At 40.5% G+C, this 16,632-nt stretch overlaps 1 protein-coding gene across 2 annotated transcripts in view; it reads right to left on the bottom strand.

Annotated features, from left to right (window-relative positions):
• Positions 1-16,632, bottom strand: part of CDH11 (cadherin 11) — a 154,506-nt gene that overhangs the window by 121,684 nt on the left and 16,190 nt on the right. The gene's annotated exons all lie outside the window — the stretch shown is intronic.

Here is a 16,632-nt window from a genome sequence, read left to right as displayed (position 1 = left end):
ATGTGTTTTCTTTATTATCCCTAGCAAGAACATAGTTTAAGATAATATTAGCAACAAAATAAAAAGCTTCTCTTTCCTCACACTGGCTAGGAGTTAATTAGCTTATACCTACTGAATTGGACAACAACGAAAAAGGATTGCTGATTTTTCCAAGTGCATAATTTCTTTTTCTGTATTTTCCACAGGTGCTTAAAAATTTATTTCTAATCTTGCCCATCCTGTTGCTTCTTGCTAGACAGTCCCAGCCCAGAGTCGCACAGAGGTTAAAACAGCATTGCAGAATCATTAAGCACAGGGGCCCCACAGTCAGATAACCTGGCTTGTCACCCCCTGCCACCTGACTCAGTTTGCTCCAGCTCTCTTAGCTTGAGGTGCTTCTTCTGTGAAATGAGATAAGTAACTACGACTTCCTCGTTGGGTTTATTGGGAATATTAGCTGAAGACTGTAAAACTGGATTCTGAAATAGCTTGAATAATAGCTTACACAATCTGTTCATCAAGTGCTGAACATGGACCAAAACTAGCCCCGGAGGCTGGGGCACAGACAGGCCCAGCCTCCATCCTTGCCACTTTCAAAGGAAAACCTCAGATCCTACTGCCGCACTCACTTGGTGCTCTTTTATCACTGAAACTCACCGCTTTCAGGCACTACAATTACTCTCAATTTAAAACGATGGAGCTAAAGTCCACAAAACTAGAATGCACATCCACGGTTACATGCCTTGTAACATTCTTTGGGTAGGTGCTGATTACCAGAACCTCAGCAAAGCACTTTCCGTCCATTGCCTCATTTAATGCTGAAAATCGCCATGTGAAACTATCATTATGCTCTTTTTCAGATATGAAAAGTAAGGCTCCCACATCATCTTTAGCTTTCCCAAAAGCTACACAGCTGGTAAATGTCAAAACCAAGATTCAGCAGAACTAGCTCTAACTTAGGAGCCTGTCATTTAGTTTAAAGCCCAGTGGGTCCTGCCATGCTATTTTGAGGCTGCTTTTAAGAGACCAAACCATTATCTCCCCTGGGAGGACCATCACCTGTTTTAAAGGCATTATTTGCCTGTGACATTGATTCTACAATCTCTTCAGGATTTCTGGATCTTTAAGTATGTGAGATTCTCTAAAAGGAATTATGGTCTGAGGGGAAGAAGAGTCTCGTCCTTTACAGAAACTGGGAAGGTGAATGACCCAAATAAACAGAGACATGCAGCTAGCTGGGACTGGAGACTGAAAACCGATTCTTCAGACCAAGTGGTTCTGAAACTTTACAGACCATCTGAATCACCTGGATGGCTTCTTAAAAACCACCCAAGTGGCTCTGATTCAGAAAGTCACAGGGTGGGTCCCCCCAAACGCATTTCTGACAGAGCCCCCGGCAATGTCTGCTGCTACCGGGACAGGGAGCACAGCTTGAAAGTGAAATCCGGACTTAATCTCTGTTGGCTCTGGGACATTAGGATGTCTATTCACGTTTGCTGAGTATTCATGAGCCTCTGCAAAGAAAGCGATTATGAAGTAAAGGATGGGACGGTGAGGGTGAAAGCTGTGTGACAATGAAAACAAGATAATGCAATACTTGTCAAACTTAAGAGGGTTTCACAGTCACCTGGAGGCTTGTTATGAATGCAGCTTCTGGAGCCCACCCGAAGCTGCACAGGCCCGGGTGAAGGCCCCTGGGTGCTGCCTTTGAAACAAGGTCCCCAGGTAACATGGAAGCAGATGGTGTGCAGACCGCCTCTTCTGAACCTTGCAAAACAAAGACGAGTCCCAGAGCACGAAAGGAAATGGGCCCCATGACCCCTGGCTCTGAAGGCCCAGGTTTTGTCTAGAGATCAGGCATCCCACAAAGCTGGATACTCTTGGATATTCCACAACAGACCGTGAGAGAAAGTGTACTTTTTTTTTCTTCCTATGGAAACATCTAAGTCAAATATTCGACTTTATGATCTTCAGAGTGAATTTTAAATGAGAAAAAACGAGATCATTTGAGATGAAAGAAAACCCTGGAATCTTTCGATTCAGAGCAGCCTGCAGAGTTAGGTGTGAATTGGAAATGTCCCAGAAGATAGGTACTGGGTAATCAGAGCTATTGCATTTTGCACCTGACACAGTATTGCTTCCTCCAACGACAGCAGCATAGCCTGAGCAATTTCAATGTCTTAATCACTTTCCCTTTCTTTCAGAATCCGGGGAATTTAGTCTAATTCTGCATGTCTTCCCTTAGGAATTATGAAGTGTCAGCTACCATAGGGACTATGCAAGTGGCTTTGTATAAGAAATGTTTGCTGTAATTCAGAGGACTATGTAATTGAGTTAACAAGTTGGGGGAAACACGTTTACATCCTGGACTGGAACTGAGGGCCTGGCCAGGGGAAGGTATCAGGCACCAAGGGCTGGAGTATGCATGCCAGTCACTCACCACATGCTGCTGCAGTGAGCAAATTCTGAATTCCAGGCTCTTCACGCTTTGATTACAGTTGATAAAAATGATGGAAATTAACAACCCCGCTGTTGGCTAAATGTGAAGAGGGGAGGGTTATGTAAATCGATGGCATTAGGTGGATTGCTCACGATGCAATCTGTTCCACGTGATGTTCTCAGGGCTGATCCACAGTCGCCATGACTGAGAAAGTGAAATGTTGGTGACCTTTGCCAATCCTATTTAATTTGGCCCTTCTGCCAGGTAAGGGCTATCTTGAGATTGTAGTTGAGTCTACTAGACAGTGTGCAGTGCTATTCTTTCTTACAGCCAAGATATCTGAGGGTGAGGTCCCCTCACTTTGACACCGATTAACACGTTTTTTTTCCTGATGTTTAGTAGTAAATTAATCCCCATGGAAGAACATTTTGAAAATGGAGGGGTTTAAAATAAACTAAATAAAGTTGACTGGCTACATAAACAAATGACAGGATAATGAATGGATAATTTCATCACCTATGATAACTACCATTAATTACCACACCAGTTTATTATCTTCTAAATTATTTTAACCGTTTAAAAAATTTTAAAGTAAAGGTTGTGATTTAAACACATTTTTTTTATCATGCACCTGACGATAAATACTATACCACAAGTATTTTTCCATATCATTAAGACTTTCTTCCTAAATCTGACGAATGAATTCTCAAATTTAGGTTGTATGAACAAACCGTTAATATTTAAAGATTTCCTCAAAGGGGGTAGTGATTTGGCATGTTTTTGTGTTTAACTCCAACAAATAAAAAAAACCCACGATGAGTCATTTTTAATAGCTTTATTGAGGTACAATTTACATACTGTAAGCAATCACCTGGAAGAACATTTTTTCATGATTCAATCTTTGTGTTTCAGAGTGTTTCCTAAGGCTAAGTCAAGGGTCGGTATATGTTTAGTTCAAGAAAAACGTTGCCAAATAACCTCTAGAATTGATTTATACTCCCATCAGCAAAGCATTAGAGTGCTCATCTCATTCCACCCTGGTCAGCAGGTATGTTAGTATTGTTATTTAAGGTTCTGTCACTTTTAATGAAACAATCAAGATGTCATCATAGAGTTCAAAAATGGAAACTGCATTTAAGAATTTTCATTTTCACTTTTGATGCACTTTGGCTGTGTCTGTCCTTTCATCCTGCTTAGTTAAGGTAACATATTATTCAAAGGGACTTCCCTGATTGAAATTCTTGGTAAAAATGAAGGCTGAAAGTGACAATAAAAGTAGGATGCCTGCGGCCCAAATAACAGCCTTACCACCGAAGCTAAGAAAGCTAGACTCCAACACTGGGTTCCCAGTCATGAGCTGTATTACTCCGGCTAAGGATTTAACATCTCTGGGCATCATGTTCCTCATCACTAAAAACATAGTTTGAAATAGAAGATGATCGAACAAAGGTTGCAGACACTTAACTAGACAACTAACATATCCCCAGATATTTTTTTTTTTTTGGTGACAGGAGGTTTCATATTTAAGAAGGCATGTTACATTGATTTAATAGACACCTAGAAGCAAGTTCCTTACAGAAGTTAGAGTTTGCTTTCAAAGTACTGTCTGTCTGGACATACCAGACAGTTAAGTAACACTGTGTTTGAATTACACAAAAATGATTTCCAAATGCTCCTCTACCTTCTTGTTCCAATAGCCTTTTAAAAAACTTGTTCTTAAAACTATCAAAGAATGGCAAAATAACTAATTATGCATGGGTTACTCTCATGACTTGTTCCATTCTCCTGGGGTATGCTGTGATTTAAAAAAAAAAAAAAATGAAGGATTTGTAACTGTTAGTTTTCAGCACTTCATGTAACTTTTGATTCAAGTAACAAATAGCATTTCAGCTCCATGTATTCATTATGCCACTAAATTGCAAAGGAAAGAAGCCAATTCTAATGAATTGTAACCATAGTTTCTTTTGCGTATTACATATTAGAAGTGGGTAGCACTTTACATTATGGTACACAAAACAGCATATAATTAATTCTGAATAAAAGATAATGTATTCTTGCTAAATACGAGTTATTTTAAAATCTCTTAATGAAGAACTAAGCATATGCTGTGCTGCACAGTGCAAGTGGTTAGCATATGCCGTTAGAGCCAACATTTTGCATTTATTATTATATTTATTTTCAATAATAATATATTATTTTAAGTGAACACAAAAAAACTTAATCACTAACATTCCAAATGTGGAAAATATATGCAAATTATAGGAAACTTTTTGGCTTCCCATAAGTTGTCACTAAATAACTTTTTGATGACATGGTGCGATTGCAATTTGCAATAGAATGAGAAAAATGGAAAAGACTGTTACTTTTAAATCGCAGAACATATGCACAATGAATTTTAAAATTCAGATATGGAGAGAAATGTTTCTATTCTGAAAACTGACATGTTCTGAGTTTTCACGGAATAGCAAAGCTTAAAACCCAGTCTTTAAGTTCCACCTGATTTAGTATTGGGTTTATAATTCCCTTTCTGACATTGTGTTTCTGCTTTTCAAAGAATGTATCCTGTCCCTGCCACACTCTTACGTTGCAGCTTTGAACTGAGCACGAGCCTTATTCTTCCCTCTGCTCTTTCACACTGCTATCACCATTATCATCCAAACCACCACAATCACCACCTGAACAACAATAAATCTTGGGCCAAACTCCTTTCAGTCTTATTCTCGCCATCTGCCCCATGATGATGCTTAACATCCCTGTAAACCAGTCATATGACCATGGGCAAACCACCCCTCACTTTCAAGCTAACTTTAGAGCTCTCAGTCATGAAATGACTCTGCTAAGGTCTTTTTATATCTCCAAGAAATCTTCCATGCTTTTCCGTGGCTCTTCCTGAGTGCTGACAGAAAGACACAACAAAGCCAGGTTTCCTAAACTCACATATGCTTTCAATTCTTGCTTCATTTGAATGTGGAGGGGAAAAAACTGTGGACAGTAAAACTGAATTGCAATATCAAAAAAGCTTAGAATTAGAAACAAAATGTAAAGTTTAATTTTAAATTGAAGGTTTACGGGTGTCTGGATGGCTCAGTAGGTTGAGCGTCCGACTTCGGCTCAGGTCGTGATCTCACAGTAAGGGAGTTCGAGCCCCACGTCAGGTTCTGTGCTGACAGCTTGGAGCCTGGAGCCTGCTTTGGTTTCTCTGTCTCCCCATCTCTCTGCCCCTCCCCCCATTCATGCGCTCTCTCTCTCTCTCTCTCTCTCTCTCCCAAAAATAAATAAATAAACATTAAAAAAATAAGTAAGTAATTAAATAAATAAATGGAAGGTTTAGCTTCTCCAGAGGAATAAAAACTATTCATTAGAAACCGATTGAACTAAAGAGAATCATTCTTCATTCTTCCCCAAATACCCCCAGATTTGGAGTAATTTTCCATGTGCTTCTTTCTCAAGTGCTAATGTGTGGAAATGAAAAATTGAAAAAGAATAAAATGTAAAATTAAACCAAAATAATTAATTAAACCATCCCTCCATGATTGCTGCTATTTCAGAATGATTCCCTTCACAAAGGAAGTTGAAATCACACTGGATAGATAATTTCGTGGCCTACTTCACACCCCTTAACATTTTATCCTAAGCATATGTCCATTTAGCTACACATTCTCTGTTAATACTTCCAGTGACAATTATAGCCCATCATAAAAATATACCACATTTACTTAACCCATCTCTTGTTAGCTACACTATTCTTCCCCATCCCTCCCTCCTTTCTCTCCTTCTTTCTCTTTCCTCTCTTTCTCTTTCTTTCTTTCTTTCCTTCTTCTTTCTTTTTTTTTCTTTCTTTCCTTCTTTCTTGTCTTTCTTTTTCTTTTTCTCCCTTTCTTGTCTTTTTGTCTTTTTCTCTTTCTTTCTTTCTTTCTTTCTTTCCTATGCTGAATCCTTTGTGCATTTATTTTTTTAAACATTTCAAGATACTTCTTTAGCATTAATTCCAAAAAATGTGAGATGAATATTGTAAAATCTCAGCAGAAATAATATCATTGTTTCAAAATAATGTTGGTGGTTTATTTTTTTACCTAAATACTCATCCTTAGCATTTTCTGTGAACTGCTTCATAATTCACCAAACCAGTCCCATTAGCAATGTCCTGAATTATCTCAGATCCATTCCCACAACACTACTACAATGGACCAGAACTATTTATTTCTATACATTTCTTCTCCCTCCAGACTAGGTTCACTTCAGGAAGATCCTAGATGACTAGACACCCTAATCTCAGCTCTCTGCTTAAGGTCAGGCATGTAGTAGGTGCTCAATAAAAATTCATTGAATTGACTAATGCATCTTGAAAATTATTTACCAAACTCCTTCCTTGCCCTAGAGCTATAAATGCACCCTTGCTCAAGTTACAAAGATCCTTCTCTATTTATTTTCCTTTATTCTTCCCTGGCACATTGCACGCGCGCGCGCACACACACACACACACATTCAGAACAGGAAAGGTCTTCCTCAATCCATTCTGTCCTCTACTGCTACTGCTGAGATACATTTGCAAAGGACAGAGCTGTTGTTTCCGATGTGATTTTAACTGTTTACTTTGCTATAATAAAGAGCAGAGTCAAAGAATGTCACCTCCTCAAAGAAGTATTCCTGGGAGAATGACCCATTTCACCTCACTTTAGTGAGAAAGACCCATTTCACCTCTTCTATTACATGACTCTGTTTATTTCCTCGCTACAACTACCCCAATCTGAGGTTGTCCCATCATGGATGCTCCCTGCCCCTTCCAACAGAACTCTCCCAGATGTCAGGGTCTGTCCTGTTCACTCGTAAATCTCTATTCCACAGCATGATGAATGGGGTACTGGAGCCCCACAGAACTGCAAAGGTTCTTAGAGGTCACCAAGTTTAGCTCTATTATTTAAAAAAAATGTAAACAGATGCCCCAATAGGAATAGTTATTTGTCTAAGGTTTATGTAAAAATGATAGTATCTGGATGAGAATTTAGAATTTTCAACTCTAAGGCCAGGGTTCCTTCCACAGCTGCCCAAAGATGGCCATCTCTCAGCCCAGAGTAGACAAGGAGGCCCTCATTCCCACTGAGCCTACAAAGAAAATAATGCTTGGAACCAAACTGAAAAGTACTCTCTTCCTTGTCTTTGGCACTATCCAAACCCTATCTGCGTATAATAGTGTCTTTATACAGCCAATGGCACATCAACCTTAGTAAACATGGGGCCGCAATTACTATCTTCCTCCCACACAAAGGAGCTGAGGACATGGCCATAGCCATGTGACCAAGCCCAGAACAGGTGCCAGGACTCCACTGGCCAAGTACAAAGGTGCATCTCCTGAGTTTTCCTGTAACAGTTCAAATCACAGACTCCTTTGTCTCATCATGCACAGACCATGAACCTTGATTTTTCAGTGGACAGTGGTTTCTCCACACCTTGAGGGAATTTTACTTAGAGGGAAAGACAGAAAGAAAAAGAATCCTGTGTTATGTCAGTTATGTAGCAATGTGATGCATTTTTAACAGATCCATACAACTTCCAGTAATGACAACAGTAAACTGTTTCTCTTTTTTCAAGAGTTCTTGGGAGGCCAAAGGCCAAAGCCCATCTCAGATGCTGTACCTGTCCACTCTTTCTGAGACCCAAAGGCTCTTAGAAACCCACTCCCAGGCAGGTGAACACTGAGGGCACAAAGGGAAATGCCTTGTCTGAAGTTACTACAGAGGCAAGTAACAGGTGCCCAGAACTCAAGGCTCTCGGTAGCTCTGAGCCCAGTACTCTGAGAGTGGTACAGTTCTGGAACACTCAGCAGCTCTGGTTCACCTGTCTACATTACTCTTTCTAGTCCATATCACCTGGCTTCTTCTGGTAGAAGGCCATGAAGCAGTGTGTCAAAGGAAGATGGAGAGGAGGGCAAGGGACAGGCTGGGCTAAGACCTGACCCTACAAAATCCATGGAAGTGTCACTATCAAAGAACCACTGAACTGGACTCATATACTTGGGCCCCTACTTGAATTGGGCAACCCTAGAGATGCACCTGTATGTGTATATATGTAAATACACAGGCACCAAATGTATATAGTATGTATATATATATATATACATATACATACACATACACACACATATATAGTGTATATGGAGTTTTCTGTTTATGCTTGGGTAATTGTTAAACGCTCTGGTCTCTTTACAAGCCACTTTGGGAGAAATTCTACTGGCATGGGTGTCAAGAAATGCTTTGTTTCACCTGAACACTAATGTATTATTGTTTTGTGGTAATTTTATAACTCTTGGTGTTTCTCCAGTTGCCCTGTTACAAGGGAACAATGTTCTATGTCATAACTTATGGTATGCTCTTCAGTGAAGTCCTTTGTTCTATCTTTCAACCTAACTCTTACTTTCCCTTCATCCTGATTTCTTTAAAACTCCCCTTTGTTGGGGCGCCTGGGTGGCGCAGTCGGTTAAGCGTCTGACTTCAGCCAGGTCACGATCTCGCGGTCCGTGAGTTCGAGCCCCGCGTCGGGCTCTGGGCTGATGGCTCGGAGCCTGGATCCTGTTTCCGATTCTGTGTCTCCCTCTCTCTCTGCCCCTCCCCCGTTCATGCTCTGTCTCTCTCTGTCCCAAAAATAATAAAATAAAAAAACGTTAAAAAAAAATTAAAAAAAAAATTAAAAAAAAAAACAAAACAAAACTCCCCTTTGTTGAAATCTTAGTGCATTGCTGGTATTTATGAAGGCCACTTCAACACCTCTTGAGAATAGGAAATGCCATGAATAAGTGGACAAGTAAATAGGCCATCCTGTTTGAGCTGTTCACATGGCCAACCGCTGGGAATCCAGTCACCTTTCTCCTGGCAGCCTGCCCAGAACTTTAGTTAAACCCTAACAAACAGTAATTCCTTATCAAGTAAGAGTTGGTCCTAATAGCCATCCAAGGAGCATACCTTCAAAGAACAGTCTTCTAGCTAATTAATTTTGCTTTCAGTTATTCAACATTCAAGAGACCTTTTTTATGTTTCTAGATGTGTGTATTACAGCATGTATCCAAACATACTGAAATAACCAATTTAATGATACCCTCCTCCTCCAGACTATTAGGACTTTGAAGGTAAGGACTACGATAGTTTTATTTCTGTGTGTCTAGTACCTATCACTGTGGCTATTACCTGGTAGATCTTTTGTTGTATAAATGGATGCTTGCTAAAGTAACGAGAGTGCACATGCATGTATGTTGGAACACATATATACATATATTTATGCATGCATGTACCTATGTTACCATCCACTACATAAGTGTCTCTCAAGCAATCTTAACAGACTCTGCGAGACAGTGTATTATATCTGTGTGTATTATTATTAAATAATATACACATTCACACAGCTCTTGCGGACAGAGCCCAGCTATGACTCCACGTCTGCATTACCGCTAGCTCTTTCCAGCCTGCCGTATTTTCTCAGTGCAACATCATACTGAGTCTCAAGACAGAATCACAAGTAATTGGTTGCATACAAAGATGCCTCCAAACATGGAGACCAGAGGAAGTATAGGCAGTTCAGTAGGGCCAACCACACCCTGATGCTGTTAAGAGAAATAGTGTAGTTTATAGTATTCACACTCATTACATTTTCTGATAACCTACTACCCCATCTAAAATAATGTCTGGCTGAGAAAAAACTGTGCTCACTGTGTGTGATGGTTGGCTTTATGTGTAAAGTGGGCTAGGCAACAGTCTCTAGTTACACCAACACTTATGGAGGTATTACTGTGAAGGTGTTTTGTATTTTGTCATTAAGGTCTCTAACCAGTTTACTTTTGGTAAAGAAGATTATTCTCAATAATCTGGGTGGGCCTGACTCGATCAGTTGAAAGCCCTTCAGAGCAGAGCTGAAGCTACTCCGATGATGAAGAGAGAAGTCTACCTGTGGACTGCGGCTTCAGCTCACATCCTTGGGCTCCAGTCTGGCCTTGCTGCTCACCTTCCCTGTGGATTTCAGACTTGGCTTTGCCAACCCTTGCAGTCGCTTGAGCCAATCCCTTTCAATAAATTTCCTAATATGGGTGTATCCGACTGACTCCATTACCCTCAGTGTACCCTGACTGATACACTATGTATACATCAGTATTTACTGATGGGAAACTTCAGGCAACTTCATACTCAAGGGAACGAAAGAGGCCCTACAATCTCCTGATAGCAGCCAGGAAGGCTTTCTATCTCCCCTGAATGACAGTCTTCTTACTTATGTGCAAAGGTCAGATTTCAACTGGTTCAATAACAAGAATGCTCGGCTTTCCAGTTTGCACATTTTTTACAAGTTCTTGGAAAAAGTAATTCACAGGAGTTTATTATGAGGCCATTGTTGCAGAAGATCATAAGGATGATATCTCTGTAAAGCCTTTTTTTGTTGTTGTTGTTAATGCCTTTATCTGATTGCTTCACACAAAATAATGTTTCACTTGTGGAGAAAAATATGTGTAAGTTTTCAAATTATGATTTTTGTGCTAGAGAAGTGATAATAGGCAAAATAATTAATTGGTGTAAACGGTAAGGGTTTGGACTCCACGGGGACCCAAGTTCCTAAATGGATGACTCTAGATGGATTAGCTTCTATGAGTCTCAGTTTCCCCAACTGTGAAATAAAGATATAATCTGTCACACACGTTTCTATGAACAGTGCCTGCTGTGGCCCTTCAAAAATGAATCTTTCAGATTGGTCTTCGTTCTTCAGCCTAGGGCTTCTGAACAGCAGCATTACTGGGCCAGATAAGTATTTGTTGGGGGGAGAGGGTGCTGTTCCGTGCAATGTAGAACATTTAGCATCATCCCTGGCCTCTACCCACTAGATACCAGTAGCATACCCCTACCCAGTGGTGACAACCAAAGATGTCTCAGATCTTGCCAAATGTCCCCTGGTGGAAAAATCATCCCAGGTTCATAACCACTACTTTAGGGATGCAGTTATTACTATTATTTTTTGCTTTGGCTTTTAAATTTTTTCCAAAAAAAAAAAAAAGTATAACATTCATATGGAAGAGCATAGCTTGATGAATTTTTACTAAGGGAACATGCCCATGTTATCAGCCTTATAACAAAGAACAGAATACTGCGAACTCCTGTTCCCTCCATAGGAAGCCCCTGACATTCTCTTCTTTTATAACTACCAAGGACTTTCAGTCAGAGAAATTGAGGCATAAACTTTATTTTTTTATGTTCATTTATTTACTTTGAGAAAGAGAGAGAGAGTGAGTGCAAGCAGGGGAGGGAGAGAGATAGAATCTCAAGCAGGCTCCGTGCTCAGCATGGATCTCCATGCAGGGCTTCATCCCATAAACCCTGAGATCATGACCTGAGTGGAAATCAAGAGTCGGACACTCAACCAACTGAGCCACCCAGGTGCCCCTGAGGCATAGATTTGAAATCATGAGAGGTGATTCAGAATAGGAGTCTGTAAACTGGTTTTCTATGAGATTTGCCAAGGTAACAAAGCTCTGCTGGAATGATGATCTACCCAGAAATCATCACAAGGTAGCAGGTGAGCCACCCAAACCCAGAGGTGGATTGTCTGGAAAATGGGGATTTATATAAGAATGGCAAGTCTTACAGTTTTTTCCTTCTGACCTGAAAATTCAGCTTGTCTGACTCAATGGAGAAAAGAAATGATCAAAAGAGATCAAATGTAGAAGGAAGGGCCATGCGACTGAGCAGAACAACAGCTGGAAGACCCAACCTGGCCACTGTGGTGTCTTCAGAGAATCTGAGAAATGGGATGTGTCCCCAGGTGTTAGGACATCCTTTTCCCTGTTATGCCTAAGTTCCCTGGGCCGTAGGGAATGGCAGGCCAACACATTAAAGTTGACATGTCTTCAGATGCTTCTGTAAAACAACCTTGGCAGACCAGTTACATGAGATACTCAAGTTCTACTCAGATAGTAAGAAAATATCAAGCCAGCAGGCCAGAATGGCACTCCTTCTCTGGATATATAATAGTCGTGCTATTGGGCATTTACCAAATTGTCCTCATTCATCTGTAAGCTGCTGGACAATTGGAGCTCGGTCTTTTCATTTTCATATCCCCAATAGCATCTCCTATCGGGCCAGGAATATGGTAGATGCTTAGCTAATGTATATTAGCTGAGAAAATAAATTATGTACTAGAAAGTGCATTTCACTGGGAGTTAAAAGTGCTGATGCCCTATTCTTGACTGTAATATCATTATGGCATGAGACTTCAGGGATAATCAGTAAATTTCTCTAAATATCAGCACCTAAATCTGTTTAAAAATATGAAATGTAATATAAAATGTAAGTGAACAAAATGGCCTTGAAGGTCACTTTCAGAACTTTGATTCTAAAGGATATATTGAGCAGAGAACCTGACCTTACAGAAATGGTTGATAACCATCTGTTTTCTCATTAATTCATTTATACTTTAAATAACTTACTCTTTCATTCATCCATCCATGGGCACCATGAATTGTGAGACGATATGCTGGTCTGGGCTGCATGAAATCCACAGCCACTGAGAAACAGCACATAGACAGCTGTACCTTTATAACTTCTATATTGGAAGGTGACATGAATCCCTTCTACCAATAAACAGCACAAATGCAGACATTAACTGCGGATAACACGCTAAAGGTCTAGGGAAGCCAAATACCATTTCAGCTATCCATTCATCAAACCATCCATCCAATAACAGTTCTGAGTATCTACATGTTCAAGAGGTTTTGTTTTCTATCCCAATCCCACTGTCAACCACAAGGATGAACACATGGCCCAAGCGGGGTCCTTAAGAGTATTCATAGGACCTGAAAAATAGCCTCAGAAATGGGCATGTGGCTCAAGGCAGGGCATTCTCAGTTCTTTGGAATTTCCTGCTTGTGCACACTTAAAGTATAAATATATGTTTTGAGACTTCTAGTGGTCACTGTGTCATTGTTTGTGTTACATAGGTAACCCTCCCAGGGCAAGAGGGTCTGAGACTAACACTCAAAGAAAAGCAGATGTAGATGAAGAGACAAGTAGATGAAGAGGTCACCACGTGATGGAGACAGAGAAGAACACATTTCCCAACGTTGTTAAGCTCTGGATCCAGTCCAGCCAGAAGCTAGAGCTTCCATGGACGTTCCAATGATACAGTCCCAAACTTCTCCTTTTCTCTTCATCTATACTTCGCAGATTTTTGTAACCTATAGCCACTACAACCTGCTAGATGCCCAAAATTGAAGGAGCCATAAGTGTCAGAGCTGAAGAAGGTCAGGGGTCTCTGATCAAAGGAAGGAAGCAAGGATAAAAGAGAAGAAGGATGAATCGTAAATGTCAGGAGAGACATGTCTGAGACAGACAAGTACCTTAAAGAAAAATTAAGAGATTGAATTGAGGGAAGTTAATGTGAGAAGGCAACCAAGTATCTCCCACCAGAATGGTATTTTTTTTTTTTTTAAATTTTTTTTTTTTTCAACGTTTATTTGTTTTTGGGACAGAGAGAGACAGAGCATGAACGGGGGAGGGGCAGAGAGAGAGGGAGACACAGAATCGGAAACAGGCTCCAGGCTCTGGGCCATCAGCCCAGAGCCCGACGCGGGGCTCGAACTCACGGACCGCGAGATCGTGACCTGGCTGAAGTCGGACGCTTAACCGACTGCGCCACCCAGGCGCCCCACCACCAGAATGGTATTTATTGGACTGCCCAAGATGGGTAGACAAATTGCTATGTTTAATGCCCCCTAAGAGAACATTTCCACCTCCTTCCACTTATAGCTAGCACATCTTATCAAGGGATTTAACTTAAGTATCTCTTCCTGAGACGGATGTTTAGCCACTTTTTTTTTTTCTTGTCACAGGTGAAAATCCCATCACTTTGTCCCTCCAAGCAATCCGTCAGATAGGTGTGGGCATATTCTTCCAGGCATCATCTCAAAACTTCTATCCATTAACCAAAGGAATTATGTTCTAATAATGGTATCTCTTCCAGTCATCTACTTATACAAACTTGTTCTACACATTCACTGACTTCTCAGAACCCCAAGAGATGCATACTACCCTCCTCATATATCCTTGCTTAAATGACCTTCTCTGGAATAAAGGCAATGAATGCCCATGAGGAGACATGGGCATGAACAAGCAGAAGCCATGAAAAAGAGGCCCAGATCCTGCTCTTGGCAGATCCCTGAACTCACCTGTGCTGCTGGTCAGGTTTCTTTTCCTGTGTGGGACTCCCCTTCAATTTTAGGGGATGCAGCTCTCGGACCATTGTTGGGATTTCCTGTCATCACTCTGAGAGGTGTCAGCCATGATGCTAATACCTTGGCCTCCTTTTCTCCCCTCCTCCATCTCTCGCTTCCTTCCTTCCTTGTCATTTGTATTCCTTTTTTTTTTTAATTTTTTCATTCTTCCTTCCTTATTCCCTTCGTAGTCATCACTTAGTAGGCCGCCAATAATGGTAAATATCCTCATAATCATCCTCCTCATTCATACCCAATAGCACTCAGCAGGGACGGGCAAAGACAGCAACTATCATTCACCTCCTAATACATCACGTTGCCATGTTTTGCTAATTACACTTATCACTACTGAAAAATATGTTGTTCATTCGCTTAAATTTTACTGTCTGACCCCATAAGAGTAGAAACTGTCTAACGTGTCCACTTTCTATCTCTAGCCTAATTAATTTATTGGTGTCTCATGAATATTTGCTAAATGGATGGATGGATAGCAGATTTATTGTCATCTATTTTGCCTCAGGGACACCTGTACTCACAGGTGTCCCACATCTTAAGGTCAGGTTGCAAGGTCTGAAGCTTGTGTCAATGTTAGCTCATCATATCTTTGAAAGCCATTATTATCCCTGGTTCTAAGTAAGAATGACCCTATCTTGATCATTCTCTTTCTATGGATTCCTCTGTTACGAGACCCAGCTTTGGGTTGAAGATTCAGCAAATCTGCAATAAAGCTAAAAGTGAAAGAAGGTGGCTCTTGCAGCTGTGATTTAAAAGGTGGTGAGGCTTTAAAAGGTGCAGCCATGAGCCCACCTGTATGTACCTGCCCTAGTTTCTGCCCGCCCAGGACTTGCACATGCACAGTCACACAAGTATGTACCCACATGGCCCGAGCACCACACCCCATCTCCCTAGTGGTCATATTTCATGCATCCCGATGAAACTCTCTAACCTTCATGTGAATCTGATTTCCTGGATAAATTTGGCATTGGAAGCAGGTTGATTCATTGAGTCATTACATCTTCTTGGTTAGCTTTGGACCTTGCCTTCTGCAACCTGCTAGAGACTCATTTAGGATGTAAATATATATTTTAAATGATTGTGTATCAAATGTTTATACACACAACCAAAAATGACACAATTTAGGAGAAAGTGTTCTAAATTCACCTTTGCCAGGTATTAACAGAATTACTATGTTAATATTGTTATTATTTCAACATGGTTGTCGTCATCATCATCATCATCATCATCACTATTGGGTGCTTACAGTATTGTAGAGAGAGCCCTGGAAAGGGAGACAAAAGATGGGAAATCTAAATTCAAGTTCTGCATCTTACTAGCTGTATAATAATAAGCATGTATATAATCTGAGCTGTAAGTTACCTTGTCTGAAATATAGGGGTGAGAGTACGGGGTTATCTTGAGACTGAAATTAGGTAACACAACAACGTGCCTAAGAGTACTTCCCTCGCCAACAGTTGTTTAAAAATTATTTGGGTATAAATTGTCCTTTGAAATACTAAGGCTTCCACCATCTATACAGTATCTACTAGGTGCATGCAGCTTCAGAGCACTAGACACGTGCCTAGTCCGCACTGAGATGTGTTACACGTGTATAATACACACCAGATTTCCAAGACTTAGTATGAAAAAAGAAGGAGAAATAGCACATTAATAATTTTATATTGATTGCATGTCATAATATTTTGGATATATTAGCTGCATCATTAAAATTGTCACTTTTTGTGGTGCCTCGGTGGCTCAATCAGTTAAGTGACTTCAGCTCAGGTCATGACCTCATGGTGCATGGGTTTGAGCCCCGTGTCAAGCTCTGTGCTGACAGTTTAGAGCCTGGAGCCTGCTTCAGATTCTGTGTCTCCCTCTCTCTCTCTGTCCCTCCCCTGCCCGTTCTCTCTCTCCATGTCTCTCAAAAATAAATAAACCTTAAAAAAATAAAAAATAAAAATAAAATTGTCACTTTTTT

Source organism: Puma concolor, chromosome E2, assembly GCF_028749965.1.
Source record: "Puma concolor isolate L17-30 chromosome E2, mPumCon1.1.hap2, whole genome shotgun sequence".
NCBI lineage: Eukaryota > Metazoa > Chordata > Mammalia > Carnivora > Felidae > Puma > Puma concolor.
Note: the sequence above shows the minus strand (reverse complement) of the source record. Positions and strands in the feature narration are given on the sequence as shown.